General features: G+C 35.2%; 1 protein-coding gene and 1 pseudogene across 3 annotated transcripts in view; both read right to left on the bottom strand.

The window, feature by feature from the left end:
• The window catches only part of LINGO2 (leucine rich repeat and Ig domain containing 2), a 1,258,067-nt gene that overhangs the window by 764,287 nt on the left and 476,409 nt on the right, over positions 1 to 17,371 (bottom strand). The gene's annotated exons all lie outside the window — the stretch shown is intronic.
• On the bottom strand, positions 1,905 to 2,071 carry LOC112608827 (annotated as a pseudogene).

Here is a 17,371-nt window from a genome sequence, read left to right as displayed (position 1 = left end):
CCTGTGGCTTTAATCTACACAAATGATGCCTGCCTATATTGGGCTTGTGTCAGTGGAAGAAAATTAGGTAAATCCAGAGGACCCTCCCAATACATTATTAAATGTATGGGACAAGTTGAATTTGAATTTGGTAGTTGGGAGTCTGTAACAAAATTAATAGTGACAATAAAATGTGTTGTGATACCTTTATACAGGCATCATATAAGATAAATTACATGCATTACTTTTGTCCACATTATGAGTCTGAGAGCTAGAAATAATACTTCCATCTCAAATGGATACACCATTCTCCTGTTTTTATACACTTAAAATGCCTTCAAAAATTTTTCAGCATTAAAAAACAAAACAACACAAACAATAAAATCTTCTCGGCAATGCGATGGCTCCTTCCACATGTAAGATTAAAATTAGAACCATTTTCCAAATGATTTTTTTTTATTTTTTTTTTACAAAGAGAAAAAACAGAAAAACAGAGTAGGGATTTTAAGCAGAAAGAGGGATGGCGTATGTGAAAGAAAGAATGGCATTAAGGAAACTTAGATAGGAAAGGGTCCAAAATATTCAGACTAAGTAAATCTTATGACAAGGGGACAGGGAAAGTAATGTTATAAGAGGTCTACCCTGACACATTGACATAATTCAGGCATGGATTTAGTTGCATGAACCCTAAGACCTGTGTTAAAAAGAAGCCAGTATAGGATCACATATTTGTCACAAATATAGTTTCCTTTAAAGCAAGAGTAAAGAAAAACAGATTGTGCAGTGTATTCTGTACCCCTTGATTTAGTTCTAAATATTCTGTTCTTTGAGGCCAGAAATTGTGTTCCATTTATCTTTGCCAGAACACCTCAAATACAGTCATTTTTCTGGTAGATAGGACAGAAATATAGATAGACAGATACATAGGTAGATAGACAATTCATTTAATAATCATTTTCAAGATGATATAGCAAACCAAAATTTTAAATCTCTAAGTGTTTGCTATCAAACTATATTAAAATAATGGTACAGATACATGCTATTAAACTTAGGGTATAATTTTAAGCCAGCTACCATAAATTAACTGTTTCCATTTACTTAGAGACTATGTCTGGAAATTTCTGATGGATTTTAAAATATAAGGTTTCTATCAATAGGGTATCATAGTGCAAATATACATTTTAGTGTAAAATCTGCTATAACATTACAGATAATAATATTGAAATTTTAATACAAGCTGTAAAAACAACCAAAGCGTAACTATGAGAAAGCAATTTTTTTTTCCTGATTTGTTAATATATGACCCCTTAGTAGGTGAAGTCTCTGTCAAGTTCACAGAGGTATCCAAGAAATTACATTCTAGGCAGAGGCTCTCAGAAAACTGCAGACTAATGGCTGCTTTAACCTTGTTGTCCAGTGTCAAAGGAATCATTCATATTGGAGGACTGTGCCCATCAGCTGCTTAAAGAGGCCCATGGCACTTAACTGACCTCAAACTAGGGGAGAGTTACAAGATTTATTTCCCATGGCCACAACTTGATTAAAGTGACCCTAATCTTAAAAAAACAAAACAAAACAAAACAAAACAAACAAAAAAAGAAAACAAAAAGATGAAGGGGGGATTTTTAAAAAATAAATGTTATTAAGGTCTAGGGATGGGCTTAAGATCAATAGCTGAAATTTGGTAGGGGTGAGGTAAGTGGAGATAGGAATGGAAAATTACAATGAACACTTAGGAGATTTTGGAAAGTAATTAACAGTAAACAATAAAGACCAAAACTCTGGGGAGATTTCCCTCTCTTTCTCTCCCACACACTCAAGAGCAAATGTACACAGAGTCATAATTTCTTCTCTCTAAACAATTCCAGTGAATTCATAAACACATATAGAAACTAATGGTAGACAGAGTTTATTTTTTCCCTACTCAAAATTATACATAGGCAAAGATTTTCAACATTCATCCCTCCTGCTTCTTTTTACTACTCCAGATACCCAGTCCTCAGTGTTTTTATATGACTCCTCAATTCTCAATTAGCAATAATCGTGCCTCGGATAAACCTCATTGGCTACGATACTGCCACTGCGCAAAGCTATGACTCCTCAATTCTCAATCTAAAGGGAAATTTTTCAAGTGCTGGACCATTCGCTCCTAACTCCTGTCACACAAACCTACTCCTCAGTAACTCTCAGACCTTACTATATGATAGTCAATACATCTTATGACCTAATTCAGAATGAGGGGATAATGACCACTTAAATTCACAGAGCATTTATTGAATACCCAGATTTGCAAGACAATATGCCAGTGATACAGTTAATGAAATAAGGCAGTGTCCCCAAGCAACATATATTCCTTATAAATCAACAGAATACAGGAAGAATATAGGCAATGTTATAACAGAGATGGCAGGGATAGAAAAAATTAAAAAGATTAATTTCAACAAAGAACATTAAGAAAAGCTTTACAGAGGAGATGAAAGTTAAGAAGATGCTTATATGGCTTAAGTATAAAGGAAAAAAACAATGTGAGACTTTAGGTTAATACCAGTTAAGATGGTAAATAGCCTGAACAATATGCCCAGTATTTTCTCAGTTTGTGAACAGAGTTCAGATACTTGATGGGCCAGTTCAAAGCTGGATACCTCAGAGCCCTAGGACAATGGGAGAAATAACTTGAGTCTCCTGGCAGCCCTCTAATCATGAAATATATGTATAATACATAAACTACACAACCTCTTGCTTTTATCTTTCTCTTCAACTGAACATTGCTATCATACCAGACAATTTTGAAATTATACCCTTGGGCATATCATGTCCTGATTACTTACTTCATAATTGCTTGATTTTTTTTCCTTCTCCCCTTCATCACACTATAGCTTTATCTCTCTGAAATCCCTGCTCTGATAAAAACCTCTTAAAATTCTCTCATCCAGTATTTTCCACTAAATAGTCTTACTTTGCTCGGAACCTCCATTTGTTCCTAGGCTAAAAGCCTACCAATTTTTTATTTCTTTTTAAATCTCAACTACTCGGCTATCTTGGTGACATTTACTGGCATACTTAACTCATTTTTCCTTTATTCTTGGCTCTAGCTTTGCTGACAATGTGTGAACAAATGAGCCCAAACACTTTGTTTTTTCTGTACTTCCCCTCCTGAAATTTCTGGTGATGCTGAAACAATTAAATAGTAGTCTGTTAATTTGTATTATAAATCTATGATCTGTCCCCTCTCTTCTAGATCTGTAACACTGTTCAGTACCCATTTACTTTCTCTGAAACATATGTTCCAAGCCATCATCACTCTTCTCAGTGCTACTCAGACTCTGCAACTTCTACCTTTAGCAAACACAGTATGCTGCCTTCATCACAGCAAACAACTTGAGGCCATGGGATGGAAACTCCCAAACTCTCATGCTTCTCACTTTTCAACTTATCTGCATTTGTATCTATTGTTAATTATCTTCCTGCTGTCATGGAGGAGTAGAGTCTCTGAGCATTTCAAGGTTAATGTCACTCCTGTTCTTCTCATTTGAGAGCACCCCGCCCGCCCCCCGCGGTTTGTGTCTTTAGGATTCTCTCTCTTAGCTCTTTGTCGTCCACAACCAACATGTTAAACACTCCCTACATCTTCTCTACATTAACCTCCTTCTCTGAAGGAACCAATTGTTTTATTTTTCCTGTGCTGCCTGCTTTGAACATCTGTTACCAGCAGAAACCACTTTCTCCCCATTCACTCCACACACTAATTCACATTGTCTCCCTGTAATCTACTGCAGCACCGCAGCAGCTCCTGTCAAACTCATCAGTGTACAAAGTCTGGTGCGCATTATCAATCCTCACCCTAGTTGATTTCTATAGGCATTTGGCCAGTCCTCTTTGTTCAGACACTCCTACCCTACTTCCCATTTGACCTTATCTTATTGACTTTGCTTTCCTTCTCTTTTTATGTTTTCCTCTTATTGAAAATTCATTCCTATTCTCATTTTACACTTCCTGAAAAATCTGCTCTGCTCTAAAATCTGCATGTAAAATCCAATTTCTACATCTAATAAAGATTATTCCTCTAAGATGCAGGTCCATAGCTTTTATTGCTTATTAAATATTAGAAATCAGCATTTTAAACTCAACTTGTTATAAAATGAACTGCCATTTACTCTCATTTATCTTTCTCCAGTCCAACTAACTTGCTTAATCATGTAAATTGCTCAAATTTTTTCAAATTAATTTTCAAATTTTTCTACTTCCTCTTCTTTCGAAACCTCATCAGTAACAAATCTTAGTGTTTCAATATCATCAGGACATATAATATCTTCTCTGAACTACTGAAGTATCTAATTTGAGTTGGCTTTTCCCATTCCAAATCATCTTTCATATTGTAGCTGAAGTTATTTTCTTCAAAAATACGAATTATATTGTGTCATCCCCCTACTAAAGTACTAATAATGCCAAACCAATCACTGCACAATGAAGTCCATACTTAATTTGACATATATAAAGTCTTGTTTCATGTACCCAAGCACTTCATTTTTTTCTATAGTCTTTTTCAAGCTTTGCCATAGATTCACTCTATGTTTTAGCCACAAAAATGTCTAATGTTCTGGTATATGCAGACATTCAAAGATGTTTCTGAACTGTCTGTGTATAATTTGCTTAGTTTGCTCTTCTCTTCCTTTCAAGGTTCATGCCAAAGGCCGTTTCTGTAAAGCTTTTCTAACCTCCTTTGCACAACACTGCATTATAATCATCTGTTTACTGGACTGTGCCACCAGTCTGAATTCCTTTATTAACATTCATATTTAGATATCTCTTTCCTCTAATTCTCCCACATGGAATTCCTATGTGTAAAAAATTTCTGTCACTGATTAGGGGATGTTTTAGAACACTAAATATATGCAGTGCCATAATTAGAATTCAAGGGGAAAAAGAAAGTAAGAACATTATTTGACCTAATTGATGCTAAATATATTCCACAGCAACCTAACTCTTAAAGAATCAATTGATATATATTTGTATCATTCCAAATATAATGGTTTCAATGTTATAAGATTGGAGGAAGAGGAAGATGTGTGCTCCCTTCAACATAATACAGTGTACCTTGTATTGTATTGCTTTTCATGCAAAATAAAATAATAAGCACACGTTTTTGCATTATAATCTGTCTTGGTTTTTTGTTTGTTTGTTTGTTTTGGTTTTTTTGAGACGGAGTCTCACACTGTTCCCCAGGCTGGAATACAGTGGCGCGATCTCAGCTCACTGCAAGCTCCGCCTCCCGGGATCATGCCATTCTCCTGCCTCAGCCTCCTGAGTAGCTGGGTCTACAGGCGCCCGCCACCGCGCCCGGCTAATTTTTTTTGTATTTTTAGTAGACACGAGGTTTCACCGTAGTCTCGATCTCCTGACCTTGTGATTAGCCCGCCTCGGCCTCCCAAAGTGCCGAGATTACAGGGGTGAGCCACTGCGCCTGGCCTATAATCTGTCTTCGTTTTATGAAGAAATAAAATGAAGAAGAATGTGACTTAGAGGTATTCAGAGTGACCGAACACTCTAAATAGTGAGTCATTGGAGTGTTGTCTCTCAGGAGGAGGGCTGTCCGTTGTCCTCAACTCACATCTTAATGCTGACAAGATAGACTATTTCCTGTTAAGATGGACGGACAGATACTTCTCAAAAGAAGACATTTATGCAGCCAACAAACATTTATTAAAAAAGCTCATCATCAATGGTCATTAGAGAAATGCAAATCAAAACTACAATGAGATACCTTCTCACACCAGTAAGAATGGCAATCATTAAAATAATAGATGCTGGTAAGGCTGTGGAGAAATAGGAATGCTTTCACACTGTTGGTAGGAGTATAAATTACTTCAACCATTGTGGAAGACAGTGTGGCAATTCCTCAAGGATCTGGAACCAGAAATATCATTTGACCCAACAATCCCATTACTGGGTATATACCCAAAGGATTATAAATTGTACTATTATAAAGACACATGCGCACATATGTTTATTACAGCACTATTGACAATAGCAAAGACTTGGGACCAACCCAAATGCCCATCAATGATAGATTGGATAAAGAAAATGTGGCACATATACACCATGGAATACTATGCAGCCATAAAAAAGGATGAGTTCATGTCCTTTGCAGGGACATGGATGAAGCTGGAAACCATTATCCTCAGCAAACTAACACAGGAACCAAAAACCAAACACTGCATGTTCTCACTCATAAGTGGAAGCTGAACAATGAGAACACATGAAAACAGGGAGGGGAACATCGCACACCAGGATCTGTCGGGGGATGGGGAGAAAGGGGAGGGAGAGACTTAAGACAAATATCCAATGCATGTGGGGCTTAAAACCTAGACAACCAGTTGATAGGTGCAGCACCATGGGACATGTATACCTATGTAACAAACCTGAACATTCAGCACATATATCCTAGAACTTAAAGTAAAATTAAAAAAAAAAAATTAAAAAGATGGAGATACAATTTTTTTTTCATCAAAGTCTAGCTTTCAGCTCTTGTTAAAATAGCGAGAATTTGTTCATTACATATGGAATACTTTAATATACATAAGTAATACCTTTCAAAGAGCATTGTACTTATATATGTATGAAAAATGGGAAAATCTTCATGAGGAGAAATAATAAAAACCAAATAATCCAAACATGTTAAATTTTACATTCTGATATGTTAATAAATGAACTCCTATGCAATGGGAGGGTACCAATAAATATGAGATATATTTTCTGCCTTAATTGAGATTATGATCTATTTCAAGAAATGACATAAACATGTAAAAAGTAACATAAAATTTGAAAATTGCCTAAAAGAAATACTGCAAGTTGTTCCACTATTTATAATCAAACAAAGCGTACAAGTAATAATTGCCACAGATTTTCATGGAAGAAAAAGTATCCTTTCCTTTGGGATACTGAAAACAGGTATTTTGGGCTATACATTTTGTAATTCTTTGTTTGACCTGAGAAAGACTTTCAACTATATATTTCTGGGACTAAATCTGTATAATTACGGAAAAGTTCATTTTATACTGTTTCTTAACAAACGCCAAAGTTGTATTGCTCTTCTCGAAACCATACCCAACGTAAATTTGAAGAATAAAGCAGTCTAAAAAATTCAGTCAGTGGCATTTCTTTTTACTAAGTGACTTAAGATAGTCCTGGAGAGGAAGGAAAGGACTATCTGACAGTGTCATTACTGAAGGAATAAATGACATATCAGGCACATCAAAGTTGAATCATGGAATCAAAATGGATTCTGAAACAGGAATGCTAAAAATTGAATATTTATTTCTCTGCCTTTTGAAGGTCACTGATATCAACCCTCAGGAGAGCACTGGGAATATGAGACAACCTTTGCTGTTCGATGCTATCTTCTCCTCTAGCTAAAAATAATCCCAGTAGTAGGGGCCCAATAGGACTTTGCTGTTTGACAGCCTTGTGATAAGTAATTCAACCTATTCTCTGCTATAGAGTCAAACGCAATGCTAAAATGGCTTTGGGTTGAAACAAACACAGCCAGGGAGCTCTGATATCCACTGGCTGCTTATCACATGATGCTGCCTGTCGTTCGCCATAGCTGGGTATCTGCTGAGGAGCTTTTAAAAACACGACTGCCTGGACCCTACCTCAAACAATTACCCCAGAGTCTCTGGGGGCAGACTTCAGCATGATTCTTTTTGAAAGTTATCCAGGTGATTTATGTGCACACAGGTTTATTAAACATTGTATCGGATCAAGATCAGTGCTTCTCAAACTTTAATGTGCATACTAATGACCCGGAGAGCTTGTTAACATGAAGATTCTGACTCAGTAAGTGTTGGGTAGGACCTGAAATCTTTCACTTCTAATATGCTCTCAGATGGCACTGCTGCTGCTGCCATAAGTGCTGCATAATGAATTGTAATTCTTTATAGCGTTATTTGGCACAGCTATTTTTTAAAATCCTATATATTAAGCTTCACCTTTAAGAGATTCTGATTCTATGAAGTGTCTTCTAAAACATATATTAATTAAATTTCTCAGATGATACCAGCTTCGTTGTACAATGTGGCTATATATATTAGAAACTCCTGCTTCAAGATGTCCCAGGAAAATTCTATCTTCCTTGAAAGAGTGACAGAAGCTGGGCCAATACAAGAATGGAATTGCTGAACTCCCTCAGTGCTAGTTTCTCCTACAGTATTCTAGACATCATTTCTATTATCAAAGCAACCCTGTTGGTTCAGTGGATTAGATAGAAAGCGCAGTCCCATTTCCTCATAGAACACCTCTATACCTCATCTCCTAGAGATCAGCCACTCTTAAAATGTTTGAATTTCTTCATAGGAAACATAAAGTATGGCAATAGGCATGTTGTAATTGGTCATACAAAGAAAATAATCCTCCTAAAAAACTGACTTTGGTGCTACATCATTCTTGAAGAAGTTATTAAATAAGACAAAAGAATTAGCATAAAAGAAAGTTTCAGATGCAAAAATAAAAAAAAAAAATTAACAAGATTGGCTATTCTTCCCCCCCCCCCCAATGACAGTGCATATACTCTATTGGCTTTTTCTGTGTTTCTTATGGGCATATATGTAAATATGTACACAATAATACAAACATACCATATAAAGAAGATAAATTAAGGCTAACTTCAACCCTTTAAGTAAGCACACTGACCTCCGAGTCAGAGATTAGATCTAGTTCTACCTCGGTGACTCTGGGCCTCAACTTTCCATTTGTAAAATGAAGGAGTTAGACTGCATAATAATATCAACCACTGTTTCTTGAGTTCTTATTATGGGCCAACCACTGAGTAATGTGTTTGGCAAATCATTAGTCCTATTTACACCCCCATGAGACACACTATGTTGCACCTGCTTTTGCGGATGAGGAAAGGAAAGACTCAGATGAATTACTTTTATTGCCCAAGGTAAATATTGATCAATTAGATTTAGTTCCTTTCCCAGAGAAGCTCTCCATAGGCCACTCATTCAGCAACCTGTATTAAAAAGTTGCATTCACCCAACTTGGAGTTAGAATTGCAAGACAAGCCTCTGGACTGTAGAGCTAATGCACTTACCATAGACCTCTCATTCCCTTGGGGTAAACCAAGACTGACCTTCTGGATGGAGCTTTCGGATAACTCCATCACCATGATAACCTACCTAAATAGGAAAGGGAACATGAAAGAGATAGGAGCCAGTCAACTCAGAGTAACTGTATCCACCTCAGATCAGTATCAGCAAACAGCTGATGTGGGTTGGGAAAATGAAGGATGAAAGATGTTTGAGAGGGAAAAGACCACAAAGAGAAAGTATGCATGCTGTTGTGCCTTCCTCTAACCTAAATTTTTAAAAAGGCAATTGGTTCATAAGTTTGGGGGTCATCCAAATCCAGAAATACAACCTTTGAAGAGTCACAAATCTTTCAGAGCCCAAAAACTACAAGAAAGAAACACATTAGATCAATAGTAAGAATTCAAAGCTTTTGTAGATAAAAGAAATGGGTTCCAAAGACAACTCACTTTAAGTAGTTTGGTTAAAAAAAAAAAAAAACTTGAATGCACCTACCATCATTTGAAAATAAACAGAAAAAAAGAAGACAAAAATCTGAAATAAAAATAAAAGAAGAAAATAAACCTATACCTGAAAAAAAATTCAGAGTATATTTTTTAATGATGATCTAGTCCATGAAGCAAACATTTTAGACAGCAACTCTTTCACTTGCTCAAGGAAATAAAGGCCAAAATGAACTCAATTAAAAAAAAAAAAAATCACATGTATTACCTATATGTATGCATATTTGTCTATTTTGAAAACATACAGAAAGATAGAGATAAAAAGGGCTTATTAGAGTTAATAAGAAAACAAGCATTCCTAATTAAAATATTTGAAATAAAATGTGTAGTTAAACTTGAAAAAAAATCAGTGGAGATTGAGTAAACTATGCCGAAAACCAGGGAGGAATGCAAAATGATTAAACACAGATAGGACTGAAGGTATTCAACATAATATAAAGACAATGAACAAACAATGTATCACCATTCTTATTCCCAAATAAAAGAGAACTATCAATATACAACAGGGGGAATAATCCTCAAAGATGATAGGTTATCTCAAAGAAAAATAAAATCTCAATCCATGGAGTAAAAAGAAAAAAAAAAAAAAAGAAAGAAAAAGGCCTGCAACAACATCAAGACATGAAAATAATAACCACTGGTTTGCAAAGATAAGGAAAGGAAAAGAAATAAACAAAGAAGACATAAAGGAAGAGCAAATACATCTGTTAAAACAATAAATATAAAAGTAATAAACTTACCTATGAAAAGAAGAAAGCTCCTTAGTTTCAAACAAATAACAAAATTTTAAACACACATTACTGTAAAGGAAACTTAAATATTAACATTGAAAAAATCCTAAATTAATGATAAAGAAATACAAAATGTGTGTTTATGTGTGTGTGCATATATATGTGCTATTTCATTGATGTCAAAACCAAGGTTATAAGCACTGAAAGGGTTAAAGAGTTGGATTTTTGTATATTGTTTTGGAAAGGTATAATCCAATGTAATACATCAAATAATAAAACATGTGCCAAAATATTTATATACAAAAATACACAACTTTACTTCGTTCTAGTTTCATATGGTACATGTGACACTAGCATTTTCTAAGGTAAATATTGACTTTTATTACACAATAAGCAATCATTTTGAGCCCTCACAATGTGGTACTGCTTATCAGTCAGATGGTCTGTTATAACAGTCTTCCTTTTTTATTTGTTTCTTTTTTTTAAGAGCTCTATGTGTGAGTCAATTTGAATATCTCATTATTTTGTCCTTATTTCTTTATGAATATGAGTGGAAAATGGGAACATGAAAGTGTTAATAAAAGCAAGAGGAAGATCATCTGCTGAAGTGGGGCTACAAGGAAAATAATAAGTTACAACAAGTAGACAGAGTGTAATTCACATTTTCTGACCACAATAGAATAAATCTAAATTTAATAATGATCCTTCAGCAGAGAGCTCTTTGGATTTAAGCAGGTAAAGTGTGTATTCAAAAATGAAGAAAAAAATAAAATTAAAGAACATTCATGAAATAATGGAAACAGACTATTGAATATTATCTGTAAACGGTAAGGTGTAGTATAGATGATCTGGAACAATCTTTAAATTTACAGATTGAAACCTTAGGTGATTTTTATAAAAACAACATTAACAGGTCTATAGCAAATAAGCAGACAGCTTGCTACAAAGAACAATATCAAAAAATAAGTAAAGCTGGTATTCTAGCCTTTCTTGAACATATTTCAAAAGAGTCAAAAGACAACAGATGTGGTGTAATTTACATTTTCTGACCATGATGATATACATCAAAATTTATTAAATTTTGGAACAATAGGAAAGTCGTATATTCGTTATATTCCATTTGGTACCTCTCCACCCACTACCCATGCTATGTATACCCTTTTCTCCAACTTACTTTGACCACCATTGGATCTGGGCTCCCCTATTTTCAGTTTTCTGGTTGGCTTTTAGCCACTAAGTATATTTATGGGAGAATGAGGAGGAGAGGAGAGTGAGCATTTTGACACCCCAGTTTCTTCTAGAGTTGAAACATTTGGTTGGAATTCTGTTTCCTGCTAGACCCCTGACTAATGCATGTAAATATATGAATTTTTTAAATCACACACACACTAACATAGATATAAAATAGACTTAATACTAAAACTAAAAACTATTAAAATATATTAAAATTAGACTCTTAACCTTAGTTTTGACAGAGGCCCCAAAACTATTCCAAAGAATAGGCAGCTGGGAATAGCGTTAGACTACCTGTCTATGTGGAACTTGTGAAGAATTAGCTAAAAGAGTCTTTTTTTTTTCTTTGAGACGGAGTCTCGCTCTGTCGCCCAGGCTGGAGTGCAGTAGCTGGATCTCGGCTCACTGCAAGCTCCGCCTCCCGGGTTCACGCCACTCTCCTGCCTCAGCCTCCCGAGTAGCTGGGACTACAGGCACCCGTCATCATGTCTGGCTAATTTTTTTTGTACTTTTTTTGGTAAAGACAGGGTTTCACCGTGTTAGCCAGGATGGTCTCAATTTCCTGACCTTGTGATCTGCCCACCTCGGCCTCCCAAAGTGCTGGGATTACAGGCGTGAGCCACCATGCTGGGCCAAATTTGCTAAAAAATACTTTTGTCACCACTGGTTTTCATCCATCTTTAGATGGATGAAACAAATAGTAAACTGGGTACTGACTCTGGCTGTGCAATCTAAAGGGTCACAAAGAAAGGTGGGATGAAATGTTTTGAAACACAGGGTGGGAAGGCTGTAATCTGGAAGGAATCTGCTCCTTCACTAATTAAACACTGGAAGCATGAGTTTCCCGTGGGCCAGATGTGGACCAAGAGAGAAGGAGAGACGCAGATAGAGACTGGTTTGGCAGGGTGAGGTGGTGGGTGCAGAGCAAGGGGCAGACAGATACAGAGGCAGAGATAAAGAATGCTGTCTTGAAGTTCACTCAACGAGATGATGCCCAATAGGGTACCATAGAAGAGCCATGGGATCGCAACAGAGAGGACCTGTGAAGAGGTAAACTACTAAGAACCAAAGAAACTACTGAGGTACTACTAAGATGGAAATTAAAAGTGGTCAGCAGGAGAGCATCTCATTTATAGCAGAGAATTGAAATTGAGGGCCAGTTTTAAAGAAGTGTAGTTCAAGAAACCTTTTCTCTACCTTACCTCTACTCTACTTTTTGCCACCTATTTAACCCTGGACAGAAACTGCCTCTGGCACAGGAAAGAAGGAAGAAGAAAACCACAACCTCCTCCCTCACTGTGCCCTAGAGAAAGATAGAAGATGATAGGTAAATATAAACTAGTAAATTATTTTTAAAAGTTAAATAAATCCAAAATTTAAATTTTTAGAAGGGCAATCAAAAGTTAAATTATTATTCACAAAAAAATCAAGAAAATGTGAAGATTGCAAATGAAAACAAAGAAAAGGAATAAAACCACAGATAAGAAGTAAATGAATAAATCATATAAAAAGAATGTTTTCTAGATACATGTAAGTTATCAAAATTGAGGTAAGGAGATGCAAAAAAATAAAAATAAAAATAAATGCATATCCATAAAATGAATTGTAAAAGTTGTCAAAAAATTATTTCTGACTGAACTGTCAGCTCTGCTTCTTACTTGTGATGGACAATAAAAAACATACTGCTAATATCACTCTCCCCTAAACCCACCACCCAGAAACATCACTGAATGACATTAAAGATAGTTTTAAAAATATAAACCTCATAAGGAATGGGGCAAAAAGAGAGAAAACAAAGGGAAAACATTGGGAACTCAAAGAAGAATGTTGAATGGTAAACAGCCTTACAGAAAAATATTCAAATATATAATATAAATTGTTCCAAAGACTCAGCAATCAACAGTGCCAAGAACGTCTGGACCTGGACGCTGAGAAACCTAAGAAGGTGATATAACCCATGGAGGATGGCGTGAGAAGGCAGATCTCTCGACATCTTCCAACTCCATCACATTAGAAAAATATACTTGCTTCCAAAATAAGTTATTCTTTAAAGTTTGTTCTCTGGAGATGTTCTCTAGACTGGGGGACAGGCAGGAACAGTGTGGAATATTGAAAGAGGAATTAAGTATCTCTTTGAATATTCAGAGCAGAATCTTGATCTTTTTTGCCCTCTTCTGACACCTGCCATCCTGAAACATGGCAAGTAGACCAGTATCAGGCTGGATATTGAAATAAACTTTTTAAAGAATTCTCAGCAGCCCAAGAAGAAAGATCAGAAATAAAAAATGATTTTGTAGCTCTTCCAACTAACAAATTATTAATTCAACAGTGCAGCTCAAAGTTAACAAGGTCTATACATGTACTCAGAATCTCAGTTTTTGTTAAGTTAATCATGAACATAAAATTAACATATTCCATGCATCTGAGAAAAGTTTCTTACATGAAAGATAGAAACTAAAACAGAAACAGAGGAAAAAAATCTCAGGGGAACTAAAGCTTAAAAAAGGGGAGACAGAATTTTCAAAACAAACAAACAAAATACATCATTAAATATTGGCAGAGAGATAAGATCCATGAATCATTCATCAAATATCAAGAAACATTCCAAAAACAAATAACAAAACATGTTCTTTGTATGTTAAAATCACAATACCCTAAATGAACACTTAAAGAAAACAGAGACTCAAAGATAAAGCTGAAGAAATCTCTGAAAAAGCTGGAGAAAAGAAGATAAACAGAAGGAATTCAGGAGGAAAAAATATTAAAATCCTACTCTCCACTGTACTCAACATTCCTAAAGAAATTCCAAAAAGAAAGAATAGAATAAAACAGTAGAAATCACCAGAAAATACAATTCAAAAAAATCAATTATATTAATTGCCAAATTCAAAGAGATGACTAGCAGTCTGAAAAGCATGAAAATAAACTCTCACAAGAGTACACCTTTGTGAAATTTTAGAGCACTTACATAGATTAATATTCCATAAATAACCAGAAATGAGGGGAAACAGGGTCACATACAAAAATCAGAAATCAAAATGGAATTAGATATCTCAATAGCAACAGTAGATGTAGAGATATCAAAATCTAAAATAAAAATAATTTTAACTTGGATTTCTAACAATTAAATGTGAGGATAAGAAAAAAAGACATTTTCAGACATCTTCTCAAAAACGTATCTGCCATCTACTCTTTCACAGTAAACATATTCGTATAAATCAAGAAAGAGGACAATAAAGGGAATAGCAAGTGATCCAACATAAGAGAGATAAGAAAATCCCTAGGATGACGAGGAAAAGAGAGACTAGGGTCAGAGCTGTGTACAGACACAAAAGAGCAAGCAGTCCAGATGCAGAAATGTGATCATGAAACTTATCTGTTTAGGGTTGTCATTGATAAAATCCTCACTGCTCTCTGGGACTAGATTTGGGCAAAGAGTTAGGCTTAACATCCAAAGGATGATCTACAACAGACAAAACAAATAAATCTCTCCTGATCAAAATTAAAAACTGTTATTTAGCACAAGTCCACGTGAAAGGATAAGAAGCAAAGCTACAGTATGGGAGAAAATGTTTGCAAAGCACATATCCAATAAAAGACTAGTTTTTAGAATAGCTAGAGAACTCTTCGAAACTCAAAAACATAAAACAAATGAGTCAATTAGAAAATGGGCAAAATACATGAACAGACACAGAGGTTCACAATGACAGCTGTTCATATTGTATACAAAGAAGTTTTATACATACAGCAATAAGATTGTGAAAAAGATGTTCAGTGTCATTACACATTAGGGACACTGAAACTAAAAGCACAAAGAGATATTACTACAAACTTATCAGAATAGTTACAATGAAAAATAGTAGCAACAACAAATACTGGAGATAATTTAGAGAAAATAGATTACTCACACATTGCTGTTGGGAATGTAAAATGGTACAACCAGTCTGGTAAACAGTTTGGCGGTTTCTTTTAAAATAAAACATGCAAATAGTATAAATTCCAGAAATTGCACTCCTGAGTTTTTTCATTATATTTTATTATTATTATTTTTTATTTTTTGAGACAGTTTCACTCTTGCTGCCCAGGCTGGGTGCAATGGCACAATTTCGGCTCACCGCAACCTCTGCCTCCCAGATCCAAGCAATTTTCCTGCCTCAGCCTCCCAAGTAGCCGGGATTACAGGCATGCGCCACCACGCCTGGCTAGTTTTGTATTTTTAGTAGAGACGAGGTTTCTCCATGTTGGTCAGGCTGGTCTTGAACTCCCAACCTCAGGTGATCCACCCACCTCGGCCTCCCAGTGTTGGGATTACAGGCGTGAGCCACTGAGCCGGCCTTAGCCCAGGTATTTTTCAATGAGTTAATGGTTGAACAATCCATGGTACATTCCACCATGGAATACTATTTAGCAATAAAATGGAAGTAACTATTGATATGCACAATAACTTGGTTGAATCTCCAGGAGATTATGCTGAGTGTTAAAAGTCAAAAAGTTACATATTTTATAGTTCCATTTATACAATACTTTGGAAATAACAACATTTTAGAAGTGGAGAACAGATTAATTGTTGCCAGGGGTTTAGGAATGAAGAGAGTTCATGAGTGTGGTTATAAAAGAACAACTCAAAGGATACTTGGGAACATTTGAGGAACACAAGGGCTACTTGGGACATCAAGGAAACTTGGGGATAGTTGCTGTTCTGTATGTTGACTATGATGGCAGATAAAGAAACCTACACAGGTGATAAAATTGTGTAGAATTAAAGATACACATATGTACACACAAAAGTATGAGGACGGCTGGAAAAATCTGGAAAATACTGATGAATAATATAAATGCAAATATCCCGTGATACTGTACTATAATTTTGCAAGATGATACTCTTGGGGGATACTGGGGAAAGGGCACGTGACATCTCTATACCATTTCTTACAATTGTATATGATTCTACAATGATAAAGAGATAAATATACAGATTATTCTAGAACTTACAGAAAGAGGGGGAGGATCCCAATTTATTGTTAATAGTAGTATAACCATGATTCTAAAATTGAACAAAATACTATAAAGAAAATAATTACATTCCATCCTCAACTGAACCTTCCAGGATTCTAGAAGGATTTACCCGTAATAAGGAGGAGCTAGAACAATTGCTTTCAGGGAGCCAAGGAGGTAGTCAAAATGCCTGTTTCTGGTCAGGGTTTTAAGTGGTGAAAAAAAAGTCTTCCAGAAAACAATCAAAACTTACTACCTCAGCCCTCATTGACCTGTAGTCCCTATTTAAACTCTCAACGAAGCCCTGGAATCTCCAAGCCAAGAAAGCAACCTAAAATTTATTTTAGACTTTTGCCAACCCAGATGCAAAATCATTTTATAAATATCATACAACAGGGGTTCACATTTTCCAAAAAATGAAAAAAAACAAACAAACAACAAAAAAAAAAACACACACTGAAAAGTAACCACAATAAAAAACTTAAAACCACACAAGTAAACAATCCACAATGTGTAAGCACTCAAAAGACAAAAATAAACAGAAGTATTTTTACCCCTTGAAAATGGTAGAAAATAGAATACAATAAAATTGATGATAAACTGAATAAGCTTACATTTTTTCTTTAAATAAGGGGAACATAAACCATAAATGGAAGAAAAATTAAATTTGAAAAAGAAACAAAAGTACTTTAATAAATGAAATAAATATAATTAAAAATTAAATTTCAATGGGTATATTAAATAGCTGAGGAGACATAGCTGGATACAGAATTAGTCAACTTGGTAATAACCTTAATGTAATGATAAATAATGTAATTCATATAGATATATAAAGACATAGACA

This window comes from Theropithecus gelada, chromosome 15 (assembly GCF_003255815.1).
Source record: "Theropithecus gelada isolate Dixy chromosome 15, Tgel_1.0, whole genome shotgun sequence".
Lineage (NCBI taxonomy): Eukaryota > Metazoa > Chordata > Mammalia > Primates > Cercopithecidae > Theropithecus > Theropithecus gelada.
This window is presented reverse-complemented; position numbering and strand designations above follow the sequence as displayed.